Below are 19,693 nucleotides of genomic sequence, written 5' to 3' on the forward strand. Positions count from 1 at the left end.
GGCGACGACGACGACGACGACGACGACGACGACGACGACGACGACCGCGAGGGGCTCTAAGATATGTGAGAAATACAATTGTAAAATGTAATTGAGACTGCCTCGTGCCACTTTATGCTGTACCGCTTTGGCAAATGCTTTATCTGCGCCATTCGCCTTAATCACATCTGAGAGTAATTCTTAAAAAAAACGCCTGTCGCTAATTGTTCGTCATCACAGATACTGTTTGCTATACGGCCACGACGCGCAACTGATTTCCAAAATTCATCTTTCTCCTGTGAGGATGGAACTTCCGATGCCTGGTTTATTAGAGCAGTGCTCTACCACTGAGCTAAAGAGGCGCGGCCTAGCGGTACTCTTGGGTACTTTGTCCTTACGGTCGTCTGCATCATCAGACTTCAGCTGACAACACTTCATATTACCGGCTAATATTTGCAGCTATGGCGACCCATTACTGCTTGGCTACACATCAGACACGTAACCGATGTGCTCTCCAAACTACAACACATGCATTTCAAAACATGTCTTCCACACATGTCTACAAAATCACCTTCACATTCAAATACAGTTTCCTTGTGACTGACAGAGACGTAGGCAAAGTTTAAAGTTGCTATTTCCATTACATCTCGTTAATCAGAAAAACGGTAATTTACATCTGCAGCGGAACAATATTCCGTTCCGCCCAGCGTGTGGCTCGAACCCACGACCCTAGGATTAAGAGTCTGACGCTCTACCGACTGAGCTAGCCGGCTACCTCGGTGAATACCTGTCGGATAGCACGTCACACAGTACTCGTTTGGGTTGGGTGGTCCCATACAGAATCTCTCCATGCATCCTAATGTTTTCCTAACGTCACACTCGTCACGTACTTCACCTTTATGTCATAATCATTTCTGAGAGGTAAAGAAATTGCATGACAGCATGGAGAGCTAGTGGCGTCAAAATTAACACACATACTTTGTGACTCAAAAGCCGAACGAGTTACTTTCCGACGTTGTTTTAGATGTGCAAGTGCCAGTCAAAACTCGCGGTGTCGGCACTCTGCCGACCATTTCGCTAGTTAACACCGGTCTTGTTGTGTGTGTTTCAAGCTCAAGAGCATTTCCAAGCAAAAAATGGTCAACAGCAACATTCAGACGGTTTCGTATGCTCAATTGCTACATTAAAACGGTATGTTTCTTTTTCAGAACTGGAAAAAAAAAGAGCGTGACAACATTCGAACCTGTAATCATCAGATCCGAAGTCCGACGCCTTATCCATTAGGCCACATGGTCCCTGACGACCAACTATATCATGTATACGACTCATCTCGAAACGCTCACACCCCTGAGGATTTGTGTTTTCGTTCTACACAGCCGCTGCCCCTTGCTCTTTCCCACCCATTCGTTACATTCAACCTCTTACGAGACCGACCAAATATACACTGAGAAACAAGACCACACACTTTGTGCATTCGGAATCGAAGGCAGGGCGTCCCTCGCCGCATTTGCTACGATGGCCATTTGCTACTTCTGCAGAAGCGGCGGCGACGACGACGACGACGACGACGACGACGACGACGACGACGACGACCGCGAGGGGCTCTAAGATATGTGAGAAATACAATTGTAAAATGTAATTGAGACTGCCTCGTGCCACTTTATGCTGTACCGCTTTGGCAAATGCTTTATCTGCGCCATTCGCCTTAATCACATCTGAGAGTAATTCTTAAAAAAAACGCCTGTCGCTAATTGTTCGTCATCACAGATACTGTTTGCTATACGGCCACGACGCGCAACTGATTTCCAAAATTCATCTTTCTCCTGTGAGAATGGAACTTCCGATGCCTGGTTTATTAGAGCAGTGCTCTACCACTGAGCTAAAGAGGCGCGGCCTAGCGGTACTCTTGGGTACTTCGTCCTTACGGTCGTCTGCATCATCAGGCTTCAGCTGACAACACTTCATATTACCGGCTAATACTTGCAGCTATGGCGACCCATTACTGCTTGGCTACACATCTGACACGTAACCGATGTGCTCTCCAAACTACAACACATGCATTTCAAAACATGTCTTCCACACATGTCTACAAAATCACCTTCACATTCAAATACAGTTTCCTTGTGACTGACAGAGACGTAGGCAAAGTTTAAAGTTGCTATTTCCATTACATCTCGTTAATCAGAAAAACGGTAATTTACATCTGCAGCGGAACAAATTCCGTTCCGCCCAGCGTGTGGCTCAACCCACGACCCTAAGATTAAAAGTCTGACGCTCTACCGACTGAGCTAGCCGGCTACCTCGGTGAATACCTGCCTGATAGCACGTCACACAGTACTCGTTTGGGTTGGGTGGTCCCATACAGATTCTCTCCATGCTGCCTAATGTTTTCCTAACGTCACACTCGTCACGTACTTCACTTTTATGTCATAATCATTTCTGAGAGGTAAAGAAATTGCATGACAGCATGCAGAGCTAGTGGCGTCAAAATTAACACACATACTTTATGTGACTCAAAAGCCGAACGAGTTACTTTCCGACGTTGTTTTAGATGTGCAAGTGCCAGTCAAAACTCGCGGTGTCGGCACTCTGCCGACCATTTCGCTAGTTAACAGCGGTCTTGTTGTGTGTGTTTCAAGCTCAAGAGCATTTCCAAGCAAAAAATGGTCAACAGCAACATTCAGACGGTTTCGTATGCTCAATTGCTACATTAAAACGGTATGTTTCTTTTTCAGAACTGGAAAAAAAACGAGCGTGACAACATTCGAACCTGTAATCATCAGATCCGGAGCCCGACGCCTTATCCATTAGGCCACATGGTCACTGACGACCAACTATATCATGTATACGACTCATCTCGAAACGCTCACACCCCTGAGGATTTGTGTTTTCGTTCTACACAGCGGCTGCCCCTTGCTCTTTCCCACCCATTCGTTACATTCAACCTCTTACGAGACCGACCAAATATACACTGAGAAACAAGACCACACACTTTGTGCATTCGGAATCGAAGGCAGGGCGTCCCTCGCCGCATTTGCTACAATGGCCATTTGCTACTTCTGCAGAAGCGGCGGCGACGACGACGACGACGACGACGACGACGACCGCGAGGGGCTCTAAGATATGTGAGAAATACAATTGTAAAATGTAATTGAGACTGCCTCGTGCCACTTTATGCTGTACCGCTTTGGCAAATGCTTTATCTGCGCCATTCGCCTTAATCACATCTGAGAGTAATTCTTAAAAAAAACGCCTGTCGCTAATTGTTCGTCATCACAGATACTGTTTGCTATACGGCCACGACGCGCAACTGATTTCCAAAATTCATCTTTCTCCTGTGAGGATGGAACTTCCGATGCCTGGTTTATTAGAGCAGTGCTCTACCACTGAGCTAAAGAGGCGCGGCCTAGCGGTACTCTTGGGTACTTTGTCCTTACGGTCGTCTGCATCATCAGACTTCAGCTGACAACACTTCATATTACCGGCTAATATTTGCAGCTATGGCGACCCATTACTGCTTGGCTACACATCAGACACGTAACCGATGTGCTCTCCAAACTACAACACATGCATTTCAAAACATGTCTTCCACACATGTCTACAAAATCACCTTCACATTCAAATACAGTTTCCTTGTGACTGACAGAGACGTAGGCAAAGTTTAAAGTTGCTATTTCCATTACATCTCGTTAATCAGAAAAACGGTAATTTACATCTGCAGCGGAACAATATTCCGTTCCGCCCAGCGTGTGGCTCGAACCCACGACCCTAGGATTAAGAGTCTGACGCTCTACCGACTGAGCTAGCCGGCTACCTCGGTGAATACCTGTCGGATAGCACGTCACACAGTACTCGTTTGGGTTGGGTGGTCCCATACAGAATCTCTCCATGCATCCTAATGTTTTCCTAACGTCACACTCGTCACGTACTTCACCTTTATGTCATAATCATTTCTGAGAGGTAAAGAAATTGCATGACAGCATGGAGAGCTAGTGGCGTCAAAATTAACACACATACTTTGTGACTCAAAAGCCGAACGAGTTACTTTCCGACGTTGTTTTAGATGTGCAAGTGCCAGTCAAAACTCGCGGTGTCGGCACTCTGCCGACCATTTCGCTAGTTAACACCGGTCTTGTTGTGTGTGTTTCAAGCTCAAGAGCATTTCCAAGCAAAAAATGGTCAACAGCAACATTCAGACGGTTTCGTATGCTCAATTGCTACATTAAAACGGTATGTTTCTTTTTCAGAACTGGAAAAAAAAAGAGCGTGACAACATTCGAACCTGTAATCATCAGATCCGAAGTCCGACGCCTTATCCATTAGGCCACATGGTCACTGACGACCAACTATATCATGTATACGACTCATCTCGAAACGCTCACACCCCTGAGGATTTGTGTTTTCGTTCTACACAGCCGCTGCCCCTTGCTCTTTCCCACCCATTCGTTACATTCAACCTCTTACGAGACCGACCAAATATACACTGAGAAACAAGACCACACACTTTGTGCATTCGGAATCGAAGGCAGGGCGTCCCTCGCCGCATTTGCTACGATGGCCATTTGCTACTTCTGCAGAAGCGGCGGCGGCGACGACGACGACGATGACCGCGAGAGGCTCTGAGATATGTGAGAAATACAATTGTAAAATGTAATTGAGACTGCCTCGTGCCACTTTATGCTGTACCGCTTTGGCAAATGCTTTATCTGCGCCATTCGCCTTAATCACATCTGAGAGTAATTCTTAAAAAAAACGCCTGTCGCTAATTGTTCGTCATCACAGATACTGTTTGCTATACGGCCACGACGCGCAACTGATTTCCAAAATTCATCTTTCTCCTGTGAGGATGGAACTTACGATGCCTGGTTTATTAGAGCAGTGCTCTACCACTGAGCTAAAGAGGCGCGGCCTAGCGGTACTCTTGGGTACTTCGTCCTTACGGTCGTCTGCGTCATCAGACTTCAGCTGACAACACTTCATATTACCGGCTAATATTTGCAGCTATGGCGACCCATTACTGCTTGGCTACACATCTGACACGTAACCGATGTGCTCTCCAAACTACAACACTTGCATTTCAGAACATGTCTTCCACACATGTCTACAAAATCACCTTCACATTCAAATACAGTTTCCTTGTGACTGACAGAGACGTAGGCAAAGTTTAAAGTTGCTATTTCCATTACATCTCGTTAATCAGAAAAACCGTAATTTACATCTGCAGCGGAACAAATTCCGTTCCGCCCAGCGTGTGGCTCGAACCCACGACCCTAGGATTAAGAGTCTGACGCTCTACCGACTGAGCTAGCCGGCTACCTCGATGAATACCTGCCGGATAGCACGTCACACAGAACTCGTTTGGGTTGGGTGGTCCCATAGAGAATCTCTCCATGCTGCCTAATGTTTTCCTAACGTCATACTCGTCACGTACTTCACTTTTATGTCATAATCATTTCTGAGAGGTAAAGAAATTGCATGACAGCATGCTGAGCTTGTGGCGTCAAAATTAACACACATACTTTATGTGACTCAAAAGCCGAACGAGTTACTTTCCGACGTTGTTTTAGATGTGCAAGTGCCAGTCAAAACTCGCGGTGTCGGCACTCTGCCGACCATTTCGCTATTTAACACCGGTCTTGTTGTGTGTGTTTCAAGCTCAAGAGCATTTCCAAGCAAAAAATGGTCAACAGCAACATTCAGACGGTTTCGTATGCTCAATTGCTACATTAAAACGGTATGTTTCTTTTTCAGAACTGGAAAAAAAACGAGCGTGACAACATTCGAACCTGTAATCATCAGATCCGAAGTCCGACACCTTATCCATTAGGCCACATGGTCACTGACGACCAACTGTATCATGTATACGACTCATCTCGAAACGCTCACACCCCTGAGGATTTGTGTTTTCGTTCTACACAGCCGCTGCCCCTTGCTCTTTCCCACCCATTCGTTACATTCAACCTCTTACGAGACCGACCACATATAGACTGAGAAACAAGACCACACACTTTGTGCATTCGGAATCGAAGGCAGGGCGTCCCTCGCCGCATTTGCTACGATGGCCATTTGCTACTTCTGCAGAAGCGGCGGCGGCGACGGCGACGACGACGACGACGACGACGACGACGACGACGACCGCGAGGGGCTCTAAGATATGTGAGAAATACAATTGTAAAATGTAATTGAGACTGCCTCGTGCCACTTTATGCTGTACCGCTTTGGCAAATGCTTTATCTGCGCCATTCGCCTTAATCACATCTGAGAGTAATTCTTAAAAAAAACGCCTGTCGCTAATTGTTCGTCATCACAGATAGTGTTTGCTATACGGCCACGACGCGCAACTGATTTCCAAAATTCATCTTTCTCCTGTGAGGATGGAACTTCCGATGCCTGGTTTATTAGAGCAGTGCTCTACCACTGAGCTAAAGAGGCGCGGCCTAGCGGTACTCTTGGGTACTTCGTCCTTACGGTCGTCTGCATCATCAGGCTTCAGCTGACAACACTTCATATTACCGGCTAATATTTGCAGCTATGGCGACCCATTACTGCTTGGCTACACATCTGGCACGTAACCGATGTGCTCTCCAAACTACAACACTTGCATTCCAGAACATGTCTTCTACACATGTCTAAAAAATCACCTTCACATTCAAATACAGTTTCCTTGTGACTGACAGAGACGTAGGCAAAGTTTAAAGTTGCTATTTCCATTACATCTCGTTAATCAGAAAAACGGTAATTTACATCTGCAGCGGAACAAAATTCCGTTCCGCCCAGCGTGTGGCTCGAACCCACGACCCTAGGATTAAGAGTCTGACGCTCTACCGACTGAGCTATCCGGCTACCTCGGTGAATACCTGCCGGATAGCACGTCACACAGTAATCGTTTGGGTTGGGTGGTCCCATAGAGAATCTCTCCATGCTGCCTAATGTTTTCCTAACGTCACACTCGTCACGTACTTCACTTTTATGTCATAATCATTTCTGAGAGGTAAAGAAATTGCATGACAGCATGCAGAGCTAGTGGCGTCAAAATTAACACACATACTTTATGTGACTCAAAAGCCGAACGAGTTACTTTCCGACGTTGTTTTAGATGTGCAAGTGCCAGTCAAAACTCGCGGTGTCGGCACTCTGCCGACCATTTCGCTATTTAACACCAATCTTGTTGTGTGTGTTTCAAGCTCAAGAGCATTTCCAAGCAAAAAATGGTCAACAGCAACATTCAGACGGTTTCGTATGCTCAATTGCTACATTAAAACGGTATGTTTCTTTTTCAGAACTGGAAAAAAAACGAGCGTGACAACATTCGAACCTGTAATCATCAGATCCGAAGTCCGACACCTTATCCATTAGGCCACATGGTCACTGACGACCAACTGTATCATGTATACGACTCATCTCGAAACGCTCACACCCCTGAGGATTTGTGTTTTCGTTCTACACAGCCGCTGCCCCTTGCTCTTTCCCACCCATTCGTTACATTCAACCTCTTACGAGACCGACCACATATAGACTGAGAAACAAGACCACACACTTTGTGCATTCGGAATCGAAGGCAGGGCGTCCCTCGCCGCATTTGCTACGATGGCCATTTGCTACTTCTGCAGAAGCGGCGGCGACGACGACGACGACGACGACGACGACGACGACGACGACGACCGCGAGGGGCTCTAAGATATGTGAGAAATACAATTGTAAAATGTAATTGAGACTGCCTCGTGCCACTTTATGCTGTACCGCTTTGGCAAATGCTTTATCTGCGCCATTCGCCTTAATCACATCTGAGAGTAATTCTTAAAAAAAACGCCTGTCGCTAATTGTTCGTCATCACAGATACTGTTTGCTATACGGCCACGACGCGCAACTGATTTCCAAAATTCATCTTTCTCCTGTGAGGATGGAACTTCCGATGCCTGGTTTATTAGAGCAGTGCTCTACCACTGAGCTAAAGAGGCGCGGCCTAGCGGTACTCTTGGGTACTTCGTCCTTACGGTCGTCTGCGTCATCAGACTTCAGCTGACAACACTTCATATTACCGGCTAATATTTGCAGCTATGGCGACCCATTACTGCTTGGCTACACATCTGACACGTAACCGATGTGCTCTCCAAACTACAACACTTGCATTTCAGAACATGTCTTCCACACATGTCTACAAAATCACCTTCACATTCAAATACAGTTTCCTTGTGACTGACAGAGACGTAGGCAAAGTTTAAAGTTGCTATTTCCATTACATCTCGTTAATCAGAAAAACCGTAATTTACATCTGCAGCGGAACAAATTCCGTTCCGCCCAGCGTGTGGCTCGAACCCACGACCCTAGGATTAAGAGTCTGACGCTCTACCGACTGAGCTAGCCGGCTACCTCGATGAATACCTGCCGGATAGCACGTCACACAGAACTCGTTTGGGTTGGGTGGTCCCATAGAGAATCTCTCCATGCTGCCTAATGTTTTCCTAACGTCATACTCGTCACGTACTTCACTTTTATGTCATAATCATTTCTGAGAGGTAAAGAAATTGCATGACAGCATGCAGAGCTAGTGGCGTCAAAAGTAACACACATACTTTATGTGACTCAAAAGCCGAACGAGTTACTTTCCGACGTTGTTTTAGATGTGCAAGTGCCAGTCAAAACTCGCGGTGTCGGCACTCTGCAGACCATTTCGCTAGTTAACACCGGTCTTGTTGTGTGTGTTTCAAGCTCAAGAGCATTTCCAAGCAAAAAATGGTCAACAGCAACATTCAGACGGTTTCGTACTGCTCAACTGCTACATTAAAACGGTATGTTTCTTTTTCAGAACTGCAAAAAAAAGAGCGTGACAACATTCGAACCTGTAATCATCAGATCCGAAGTCCAACGCCTTATCCATTAGGCCACATGGTCACTGACGTCCAACTATATCATGTATACGACTCATCTCGAAACGCTCACACCCCTGAGGATTTGTGTTTTCGTTCTACACAGCCGCTGCCCCTTGCTCTTTCCCACCCATTCGTTACATTCAACCTCTTACGAGACCGACCAAATATACACTGAGAAACAAGACCACACACTTTGTGCATTCGGAATCGAAGGCAGGGCGTCCCTCGCCGCATTTGCTACGATGGCCATTTGCTACTTCTGCAGAAGCGGCGGCGGCGACGACGACGACGATGACCGCGAGAGGCTCTGAGATATGTGAGAAATACAATTGTAAAATGTAATTGAGACTGCCTCGTGCCACTTTATGCTGTACCGCTTTGGCAAATGCTTTATCTGCGCCATTCGCCTTAATCACATCTGAGAGTAATTCTTAAAAAAAACGCCTGTCGCTAATTGTTCGTCATCACAGATACTGTTTGCTATATGGCCACGACGCGCAACTGATTTCCAAAATTCATCTTTCTCCTGTGAGAATGGAACTTCCGATGCCTGGTTTATTAGATCAGTGCTCTACCACTGAGCTAAAGAGGCGCGGCCTAGCGGTACTCTTGGGTACTTCGTCCTTACGGTCGTCTGCATCATCAGACTTCAGCTGACAACACTTCATATTACCGGCTAATATTTGCAGCTATGGCGACCCATTACTGCTTGGCTACACATCTGACACGTAACCGATGTGCTCTCCAAACTACAACACTTGCATTTCAGAACATGTCTTCCACACATGTCTACAAAATCACCTTCACATTCAAATACAGTTTCCTTGTGACTGACAGAGACGTAGGCAAAGTTTAAAGTTGCTATTTCCATTACATCTCGTTAATCAGAAAAACGGTAATTTACATCTGCAGCGGAACAAAATTCCGTTCCGCCCAGCGTGTGGCTCGAACCCACGACCCTAGGATTAAGAGTCTGACGCTCTAACGACTGAGCTAGCCGGCTACCTCGGTGAATACCTGCCGGATAGCACGTCACACAGAACTCGTTTGGGTTGGGTGGTCCCATACAGAATCTCTCCATGCATCCTAATGTTTTCCTAACGTCACACTCGTCACGTACTTCACTTTTATGTCATAATCATTTCTGAGAGGTAAAGAAATTGCATGACAGCATGCAGAGCTAGTGGCGTCAAAATTAACACACATACTTTATGTGACTCAAAAGCCGAACGAGTTACTTTCCGACGTTGTTTTAGATGTGCAAGTGCCATTCAAAACTCGCGGTGTCGGCACTCTGCCGACCATTTCGCTAGTTAACACCGATCTTGTAGTGTGTGTTTCAAGCTCAAGAGCATTTCCAAGCAAAGAATGGTCAACAGCAACATTCAGACGGTTTCGTACTGCTCAATTGCTACATTAAAACGGTATGTTTCTTTTTCAGAACTGGAAAAAAACGAGCGTGACAACATTCGAACGTGTAATCATCAGATCCGAAGTCCGACGCCTTATCCATTAGGCCACATGGTCACTGACGACCAACTATATCATGTATACGACTCATCTCGAAACGCTCACACCCCTGAGGATTTGTGTTTTCGTTCTACACAGCCGCTGCCCCTTGCTCTTTCCCACCCATTCGTTACATTCAACCTCTTACGAGACCGACCAAATATAGACTGAGAAACAAGACCACACACTTTGTGCATTCGGAATCGAAGGCAGGGCGTCCCTCGCCGCATTTGCTACGCTGGCCATTTGCTACTTCTGCAGAAGCGGCGGCGGCGGCGACGACGAAGACGACGACGACGACGACGACGACGACGACCGCGAGAGGCTCTGAGATATGTGAGAAATACATGTATAAAATATAATTCAGACTGCCTCGTCCCACTTTATGCTGTACTGCTTTGGCAAATGCTTTATCTGCGCCATTCGCCTTAATCACATCTGAGAGTAATTCTTAAAAAAAACGCCTGTCGCTAATTGTTCGTCATCACAGATACTGTTTGCTATACGGCCACGACGCGCAACTGATTTCCAAAATTCATCTTTCTCCTGTGAGAATGGAACTTCCGATGCCTGGTTTATTAGAGCAGTGCTCTACCACTTTTTTTTTTACTTTTTTTTTTTTTTTTTTTTTTTTTGGGCCTCCCTTCTCCCCACACAGCCCATCCATTCGCTCTCCTTTTATGCCTTCTTCGGCGAGCTTCTATGCTATATCGACTGATTTTTTTTTCAAATTTACTGTGACAGTTAGGGAAATGAAATGATGTTTGGCTTCTTCGCCATGTGAGGCTTCTCCTCCGTAGAACTGAAAATTGAAAAATTAAGGCTTCTTGGGAATTAATAAATTGTCAGTCTTGCTTCATACTGAAAAAAATTAAACAAAAATAGAAAGATTGTAACTGAGGAACACGTGCAAGAAGCTTCCACTGCATTGTGTGCAACGAAACCACCTTCCGATATTACCGAGATCCTGGAAAATCATCATAGATGAAAGTAGTTGCTGGAGATATGGGGTTCATCAGCAGTAAGTGTGAAGCCGCAGTGCCGTTTCGGGGTTCTGTCCGAGGCCTTCACGGCTACCGTAGCGGCCCTGGGGCACACGAAGTCCCCACCGTACTTCACCCTCAACAGCGATCCCCTACTTTGGCCTGTGACTACATTTTTCGTAGACGAGGGCTATTAAGATGTTTATCCAATCCCTTGTCTCTGAAACAGAATGTGTAACATGTTACCAAAAGTTTTTTTGTGGTCCCTGCGCGTACATATCTGATAATATTTTGCTCGTTCGTATAATTCGTATTCTAAAACACGGTCATTGCCGTGTTCAGATATAACGTAATGTACATAATTGCCAAACAACCACAACACAGCATTGGTTTTCTGGACAGGGAAGAAAACACCATCGGGGAAGAGTAATTTTTCAACATTGATCTCAGTACTAACAGTTCTGGTTATAAAGGCTACCCGCCGTTGGAGTCCCCTCCATATTTCGGCGTATCCGCCACAGAGAAAGCGGTGGATCAATGTGTGAACTGCGTCACATCGGGTGCACACAATCGTGTCACTAAGACCAATGGAGTGCAACTTTTCGTTAGTGGAAACTACGTTATTAACAACTCGGTACCAGGTTGCCTGAATGTCGGAAGACAGTTCACGATTACTAATATTTTTCCAAATTCTTTTCCAGTCTTTGTCGGGATATCTGCACTCCATTTTGTTGACATGTTCTTTCGTTGTTAAGAGTTCCATTAATTTCCTGCAATTCCTTGATTGTGGATTCGTGACAATACTGTCCATGTAGCTAATCTCTAAAAAGAACTGTTGAATATATTTCAATTTATAATTAATTCCGCCTATATTTATGGGTGGACGTAAATTTTCTGGCTGTAGGAGTCGATACAGCCTGGCTGTAATACTATGTGGATGTTTTTCTATAATTTGTAGGGTCCTCTTTATATATAACGCCGTAGTCTTCCGCCATATATCTGTTAAACCTAGGCCACCTTCAGCGGAAGGTAACGTAACTGTACCGACTGCTACTCTAAAAATATTCCCTGTCCATATAAATCGGCAAATGATACTCATTATACGTTTGGCAATGGGTTTCGAAACTGGCAATATTTGACCTATATATATAGCTTTTGATAAAATGGACCAATTAATTATTCCGATTCGTTGTTTAATGTTCAGATGTCTGGTCTGATTGAGTATTGTGGCTCCTCTGATTGTATCCAGTACTTTCTTCCAATTGTAGGTCATGGTCTGAAGCGGACATCGGTAAAAGGTGACACCCAGAGCGGTGTGACGATCGACGGAGCGTGCCCATTCCAAACGGACATCTTGAAGACCTTTAAGATTTAAAAACGAACTCTTCACCTCGTTAACCCTAGCGCCTGTAGCTTCACAAAAGATCTGAATATTCGTAGTTAATTTCTCTAAATCTTCGTTACTACGAATAACCACTCCAACGTCATCAGCATATGCATTGGTGACGTTGTTAACGCCAGATATCGTGATGCCCTCAAGATCGACATCGAGTCTCCTTAGTAAAGGCTCCAGTGCAACAACATACAGGAGCATTGACAAAGGACTTCCCTGCGGGACGCCGTTGCGAATTTCAATAGGTGGAGTGAAATGCCCATTTACAGACACTTGTGTTTGGATGCCTTCAACAATGTTAATTAAAACTTGCACAAAATGTTGACTAAAACCCACATAGGTCAACGTTCTGAACAAAAATAAGTGGTTGACCCTGTCAAAAGCCTTTGAGAAGTCGATAAAGGCAAGGCCTCCTGGTGAGGATGACGTTGCAAAAATTGCAGAGACATCCCTATATTCACAAACAGTTTTAAAAATATTCCGCCCCGAGAGACAGGTTTGGTGGTCACCTATGATCTTCTCCATTAGAGGTCTCAGTCTTTCCTTCAGTACACGTGCAATTATTTTATAATCCGAGTTCATCAAACATATTGGTCTCAATTGATTGAGATCTTTAACTGTCGCGTTCCTTCCCTTTGGTATTAGCACAGTTACGCTTTCTTTGAACTCACGTGGAACAGTAACACCTTGCAACACTTCATTTATCACTTCTGTGAATTGATTACCGATGAGAGGCCAAAATTTACAATAAAACTCTACAGGCAAGCCATCAGGCCCTGGGGACTTACGGGTAGGCGAATATTTAAGTATATCAAACACCTCCTCACATGTGATCGCAGTGGTAAGGGACACATTGTCCTCGTCATTGATAACGTTGTCGATACCTGTAGTTCGTAGCAAATCGTTCGCACAGTCTAGATTATACCGGGTTTCAGTATATAACGTACGATAAAATCCATAAACTGCATTTAAAATGTCAGAGTGTTCCGTCAGCACCCGGTTATCGCCCACTCTAAGACAAGCAATAAACGCTCGTCTTCTATTTCTTTCATGTTGGAGTAAGTGGTACAGCGATGCGTTTTCGTCCTCCACCGTTGTCGGGACACGAGATTTAATTTTTAAACCCTCCAGCTGTTGTCGCTTGAGACTTATGAGGTGAGCCTTGATCTTCTTTATTTCAATGAAAACCTCATCAGTCATCTGCTGAGCTGATAGTTCCCTTAAGCATGTATAGTAAAATTCAACGGTATTGCGAGACCACATCGCTCGCTCCCTCCCGTAAGCTATTAGGGATGATCTCAATTTCTTTTTAGCACATGAGGTCCACCACGCAAGGCGAGAGCTGTATTTATGGCGCATACGTAGAGCAGCCTGCCATACCTCCGCTACTGTTCTTGATAGGGCACCCTCGAACAACATATGGGTATTCAGCTTCCATAAGGGGCGACCCCAATACGTTCCTTGCTTCTGAAACCGAATGCTGCATTTCACTGCGAGATGGTCCGAAAAGGTAGTGGGAATTACTTCGATACTACTGATTTTATTTTCCAGGTTTGCTGTGACGTATATTCTGTCTATTCTGCTTTGCGAGCGACTACTGATGTACGTAAATTTGACTAACGTGGGGTATTTGCTTTCCCACACGTCTGTCCACTTCATGTTTGTCACCAAAGCCGCCAGTTCCCTGGAGAAGTTAAAATTTGGTCGCTGATCCTTTTTGTGAAGTACACAATTAAAGTCACCACCGATTAAAGCTTCCGCCGGATTCCCCTTAAGTAAATAGACCATATCGTTCTTAAAAAAATTAGCCCTATCATCTCTAGCGTTGTTACCAGAGGGGACATATACATTTAAAACAGTAGTAGTAAAAATTTTACAACTGATGCCCCTCCCATTTTCTAACAGACAGATATCCTTCACATCAATACCATCTTTGACAAGGATCGCAGTCCCACATGTGGCTTCCGGTGCAATATTTAAAATCTCTTGAAAACCTGGGACATAAAAGTTGTGGACATTAAATTCCTGTAGGAGGGCTATATCAGTATCCGACTGGTAAAGGAAATCTTTTAAAGAAGCGACTTTCGTTTCACTGCGAATCCGATTTATATTGATCGTGGTCACATTATATGTCAGTTCCGTTGGCATAGGTGCAGGTAAAAGAAATTGGCTAATGAAGTATACCCCATGCAGAGTCACGTCTGTACCATTCCATTCTGTCTGTCAGAAAGAAAAATAGACATTAAAAAAAAAAAATTAAATGCCACTAGCATGTGTCAGGTCCATCTCCATTCCGTGGTCGGTGCGATCTTCTTGGGCATCGGCCCAATCAAGTCCTTTTCCTGAGACAGTTCGGTCTAAATCCATAGTAGTGCCGGTCTGCAAACCTGCGACGCCAAGCGGTGCGCGAGGTTGTTGTTGAAGATCATCTGCATCGGCACGACTCATCTCCGCTTCAGTACACTCGTTAACTCGTGCTACTGGGCATTGTTCTCGTAGTCGTTCATTATCCCTTAAATGTTTTAACTTTTCCCGCAATGCAGGAGCTAAACTCTCTGCTGCTTTGTGTGCCAATCTCCTCTTCTTGCCTTTCTTCGAAGATCTCTTCGGCGATCTAGCAGGAGATGAAGTTTGCGACCTGTCAGGAGAAGTACCGGATGATACGTCTGACGTCGCCTGTTCCTTTTTTCGGACAAAAGTCCGCGTATCGCATTCCACAACGGCAGAAGGAAGCGCATCTTTTTCCATGGCTCCCACTGGTAGCAACCCAGTCTCCAATTCTACACTATCGCTCGTTGTGGTTTCCTTGACGCAAGTGTCTTCCGTGGGCGCCAACGTGAAACCAATGTCCAGATTGCTATCTTCGTTCATAGTTCCCGCAGAGTGGATGCCTGGAGCGTCCACTCCTCGGAAGCTAGTGGCAATATCCTCACGTTGGTGGGAATCCTGACGACGCAAGGAAACCTCCGTTGCGGGTATTTGGGGATCTTCGGCCGAGTCCGCGGAAGAACGAGCAACCACAGTGGGAGAGTTGGAAAAAGTTGGCGTCGGCATAGATTCGAGGGGCGCGGAGCTGATCGGCAGACCATCCGCAAATCTAGAGCTTGAAGCCGGAGTATCATCGACAACCGCCCGCGAGGCAGCAGGCTCCCCGCGCACAGGCGGCACCGACTCGCCTCGGCTGCGGAAGTCAGCAGCGGCAGCGTATGACAACTTCATACCAACAACAGGGCCGGAACTCGGCATCTCGTCACGCGGTAACTGCGGGACACGCCTCCGTGAACATTCTGCACGAATGTGTTCCGTGGAATTGCATAAAGCGCAAGTCCGCGGTTGCCCATCATAGATAATCAAAGCACGATACCCACAAATATTAAGATAAGAGGGGACATGCTTCTGTAATTCAATCTTAATTTGCCTTACGCCGTTCAAGACAGGAAACATATGAGCTTCAGACCACCTTTCTGCCACATTGGAAATAATTCTGCCATAAGGCCGAAGGGCAACATTAAGTTCTTCGGCCGGAATTTCAAAAGGGAGCTCAAACACTCTGATCGTACGAATCCCGTACCCAGCATGACTAACAGCAACGTCACTCACATTCCCATCAGAATGATTAAACTTCACGCTACCTCCGCAACGATCCACAATGGAACTCCATAATTCTGGACTTTTCATCTTCAGATACACAGCATTTGTCACAAACGAGAGATAAACTCCGACAACATCATCACCGTTAATCAATACTTTTTCGATAAACCATGCTTTAATTTCAAATGCTTTAGGTCGAACGAAATTTCGATCGAAAGTAAACTTGATTGTGTCTTTCCTCAAATAATTCGACCTATTCATTCTAGAACTTCATGAATACAAGTGCAACACGAATAGCGGCTTAGCAGCACCACTAACCTCAAACGCAGCGACTCAGCCTGTGTTTACTACAGCCAGACGTCCAGCTCCGCCACACGTCCGTCCCGCTCGGCGGCTGACTCGCAACTGTGAAATTCATCTTTCTCCTGTGAGGATGGAACTTACGACCCCTGGTTTCTTAGACCAGTGCTCTACCACTGAGCTAAAGAGGCGCGGCCTAGCGGTACTCTTGGGTACTTCGTCCTTACGGTCGTCTGCATCATCAGACTTCAGCTGACAACACTTCATATTACCGGCTAATATTTGCAGCTATGGCGACCCATTACTGCTTGGCTACACATCTGACACGTAACCGATGTGCTCTCCAAACTACAACACATGCATTTTAAAACATGTCTTCCACACATGTCTACAAAATCACCTTCACATTCAAATACAGTTTCCTTGTGACTGACAGAGACGTAGGCAAAGCTTAAAGTTGCTATTTCCATTACATCTCGTTAATCAGAAAAACGGTAATTTACATCTGCAGCGGAACAAATTACGTTCCGCCCAGCGTGTGGCTCGAACCCACGACGCTAGGAGTAAGAGTCTGACGCTCTACCGACTGAGCTAGCCGGCTACCTCGGTGAATACCTGCCGGATAGCACGTCACACAGTACTCGTTTGGGTTGTGGGGTCCCATACAGAATCTCTCCATGCTGCCTAATGTTTTCCTAACGTCACACTCGTCACGTACTTCACTTTTATGTCATAATCATTTCTGAGAGGTAAAGAAATTGCATGACAGCATGCAGAGCTAGTGGCGTCAAAATTAACACACATACTTTATGTGACTCAAAAGCCGAACGAGTTACTTTCCGACGTTGTTTTAGATGTGCAAGTGAAAGTCAAAACTCGCGGTGTCGGCACTCTGCCGACCATTTCGCTAGTTAACACCGGTCTTGTTGTGTGTGTTTCAAGCTCAAGAGCATTTCCAAGCAAAGAATGGTCAACAGCAACATTCAGACGGTTTCGTACTGCTCAATTGCTACATTAAAACGGTATGTTTCTTTTTCAGAACTGCAAAAAAACGAGCGTGACAACATTCGAACCTGTAATCATCAGATCCGAAGTCCGACGCCTTATCCATTAGGCCACATGGTCACTGACGACCAACTATATCATGTATACGACTCATCTCGAAACGCTCACACCCCTGAGGATTTGTGTTTTCGTTCTACACAGCCGCTGCCCCTTGCTCTTTCCCACCCATTCGTTACATTCAACCTCTTACGAGACCGACCAAATATAGACTGAGAAACAAGACCACACACTTTGTGCATTCGGAATCGAAGGCAGGGCGTCCCTCGCCGCATTTGCTACGATGGCCATTTGCTACTTCTGCAGAAGAGGCGGCGGCGGCGACGACGACGACGACGACGACGACGACGACCGTGAGAGGCTCTGAGATATGTGAGAAATACATCTGTAAAATGTAATTCAGACTGCCTCGTGCCACTTTATGCTGTACCGCTTTGGAAAATGCTTTATCTGCGCCATTCGCCTTAATCACATCTGAGAGTAATTCTTAAAAAAAAAAACGCCTGTCGCTAATTGTTCGTCATCACAGATACTGTTTGCTATACGGCCACGACGCGCAACTGATTTCCAAAATTCATCTTTCTCCTGTGAGGATGGAACTTCCGATGCCTGGTTTATTAGAGCAGTGCTCTACCACTGAGCTAAAGGGGCGCGGCCTAGGGGTACTCTTGGGTAGTTCGTCCTTACGGTCGTCTGCATCATCAGACTTCAGCTGACAACACTTCATATTACCGGCTAATATTTGCAGCTATGGCGACCCATTACTGCTTGGCTACACATCTGACACGTAACCGATGTGCTCTCCAAACTACAACACATTCATTTCAAAACATGTCTTCCACACATGTCTACAAAATCACCTTCACATTCAAATACAGTTTCCTTGTGACTGACAGAGACGTAGGCAAAGTTTAAAGTTGCTATTTCCATTACATCTCGTTAATCAGAAAAACGGTAATTTACATCTGCAGCGGAACAAATTCCGATCCGCCCAGCGTGTGGCTCGAACCCACGACCCTAGGATTAAGAGTCTGACGCTCTACCGACTGAGCTACCCGGCTACCTCGGTGAATAACTGCCGGATAGCACGTCACACAGTACTCGTTTGGGTTGGGTGGTCCCATACAGAATCTCTCCATGCTGCCTAATGTTTTCCTAACGTCACACTCGTCACGTACTTCACTTTTATGTCATAATCATTTCTGAGAGGTAAAGAAATTGCATGACAGCATGCAGAGCTAGTGGCGTCAAAATTAACACACATACTTTATGTGACTCAAAAGCCGAACGAGTTACTTTCCGACGTTGTTTTAGATGTGCAAGTGCCAGTCAAAACTCGCGGTGTCGGCACTCTGCCGACCATTTCGCTAGTTAACACCGGTCTTGTTGTGTGTGTTTCAAGCTCAAGAGCATTTCCAAGCAAAAAATGGTCAACAGCAACATTCAGACGGTTTCGTATGCTCAATTGCTACATTAAAACGGTATGTTTCTTTTTCAGAACTCGAAAAAAACGAGCGTGACAACATTCTAACCTGTAATCATCAGATCCGAAGTCCGACGCCTTATCCATTAGGTCACATGGTCACTGACGACCAACTATATCATGTATACGACTCATCTCGAAACGCGCACAGCCCTGACGATTTGTGTTTTCGTTCTACACAGCCGCTGCCCCTTGCTCTTTCCCACCCATTCGTTACATTCAACCTCTTACGAGACCGACCAAATATACACTGAGAAACAAGACCACACACTTTGTGCATTCGGAATCGAAGGCAGGGCGTCCCTCGCCGCATTTGCTACGATGGCCATTTGCTACTTCTGCAGAAGCGGCGGCGGCGTTGACGACGACGACGACGACGACGACGACGACGACCGCGAGAGGCTTTGAGATATGTGAGAAATACATCTATAAAATATAATTCAGACTGCCTCGTCCCACTTTATGCTGTAACGCTTTGGCAAATGCTTTATCTGCGCCATTCGCCTTAATCACATCTGAGAGT

At 45.6% G+C, this 19,693-nt stretch overlaps 4 non-coding genes across 4 annotated transcripts; all 4 read right to left on the bottom strand.

Annotated features, from left to right (window-relative positions):
* Positions 1 to 679: 679 nt before the first annotated feature.
* On the bottom strand, positions 680 to 752 carry Trnak-cuu (transfer RNA lysine (anticodon CUU)). Its single transcript has one exon. It is a non-coding gene; the product is annotated as a tRNA-Lys (tRNA).
* A 2,966-nt stretch (positions 753 to 3,718) lies between these two features.
* Trnak-cuu (transfer RNA lysine (anticodon CUU)) lies at positions 3,719 to 3,791 on the bottom strand. The gene has a single exon. It is a non-coding gene; the product is annotated as a tRNA-Lys (tRNA).
* A 1,429-nt stretch (positions 3,792 to 5,220) lies between these two features.
* On the bottom strand, positions 5,221 to 5,293 carry Trnak-cuu (transfer RNA lysine (anticodon CUU)). The gene has a single exon. It is a non-coding gene; the product is annotated as a tRNA-Lys (tRNA).
* Positions 5,294 to 8,274: 2,981 nt separating this feature from the next.
* Trnak-cuu (transfer RNA lysine (anticodon CUU)) lies at positions 8,275 to 8,347 on the bottom strand. Its single transcript has one exon. It is a non-coding gene; the product is annotated as a tRNA-Lys (tRNA).
* Positions 8,348 to 19,693: the final 11,346 nt, after the last annotated feature.

This window comes from Schistocerca gregaria, unplaced genomic scaffold (assembly GCF_023897955.1).
Source record: "Schistocerca gregaria isolate iqSchGreg1 unplaced genomic scaffold, iqSchGreg1.2 ptg001901l, whole genome shotgun sequence".
Lineage (NCBI taxonomy): Eukaryota > Metazoa > Arthropoda > Insecta > Orthoptera > Acrididae > Schistocerca > Schistocerca gregaria.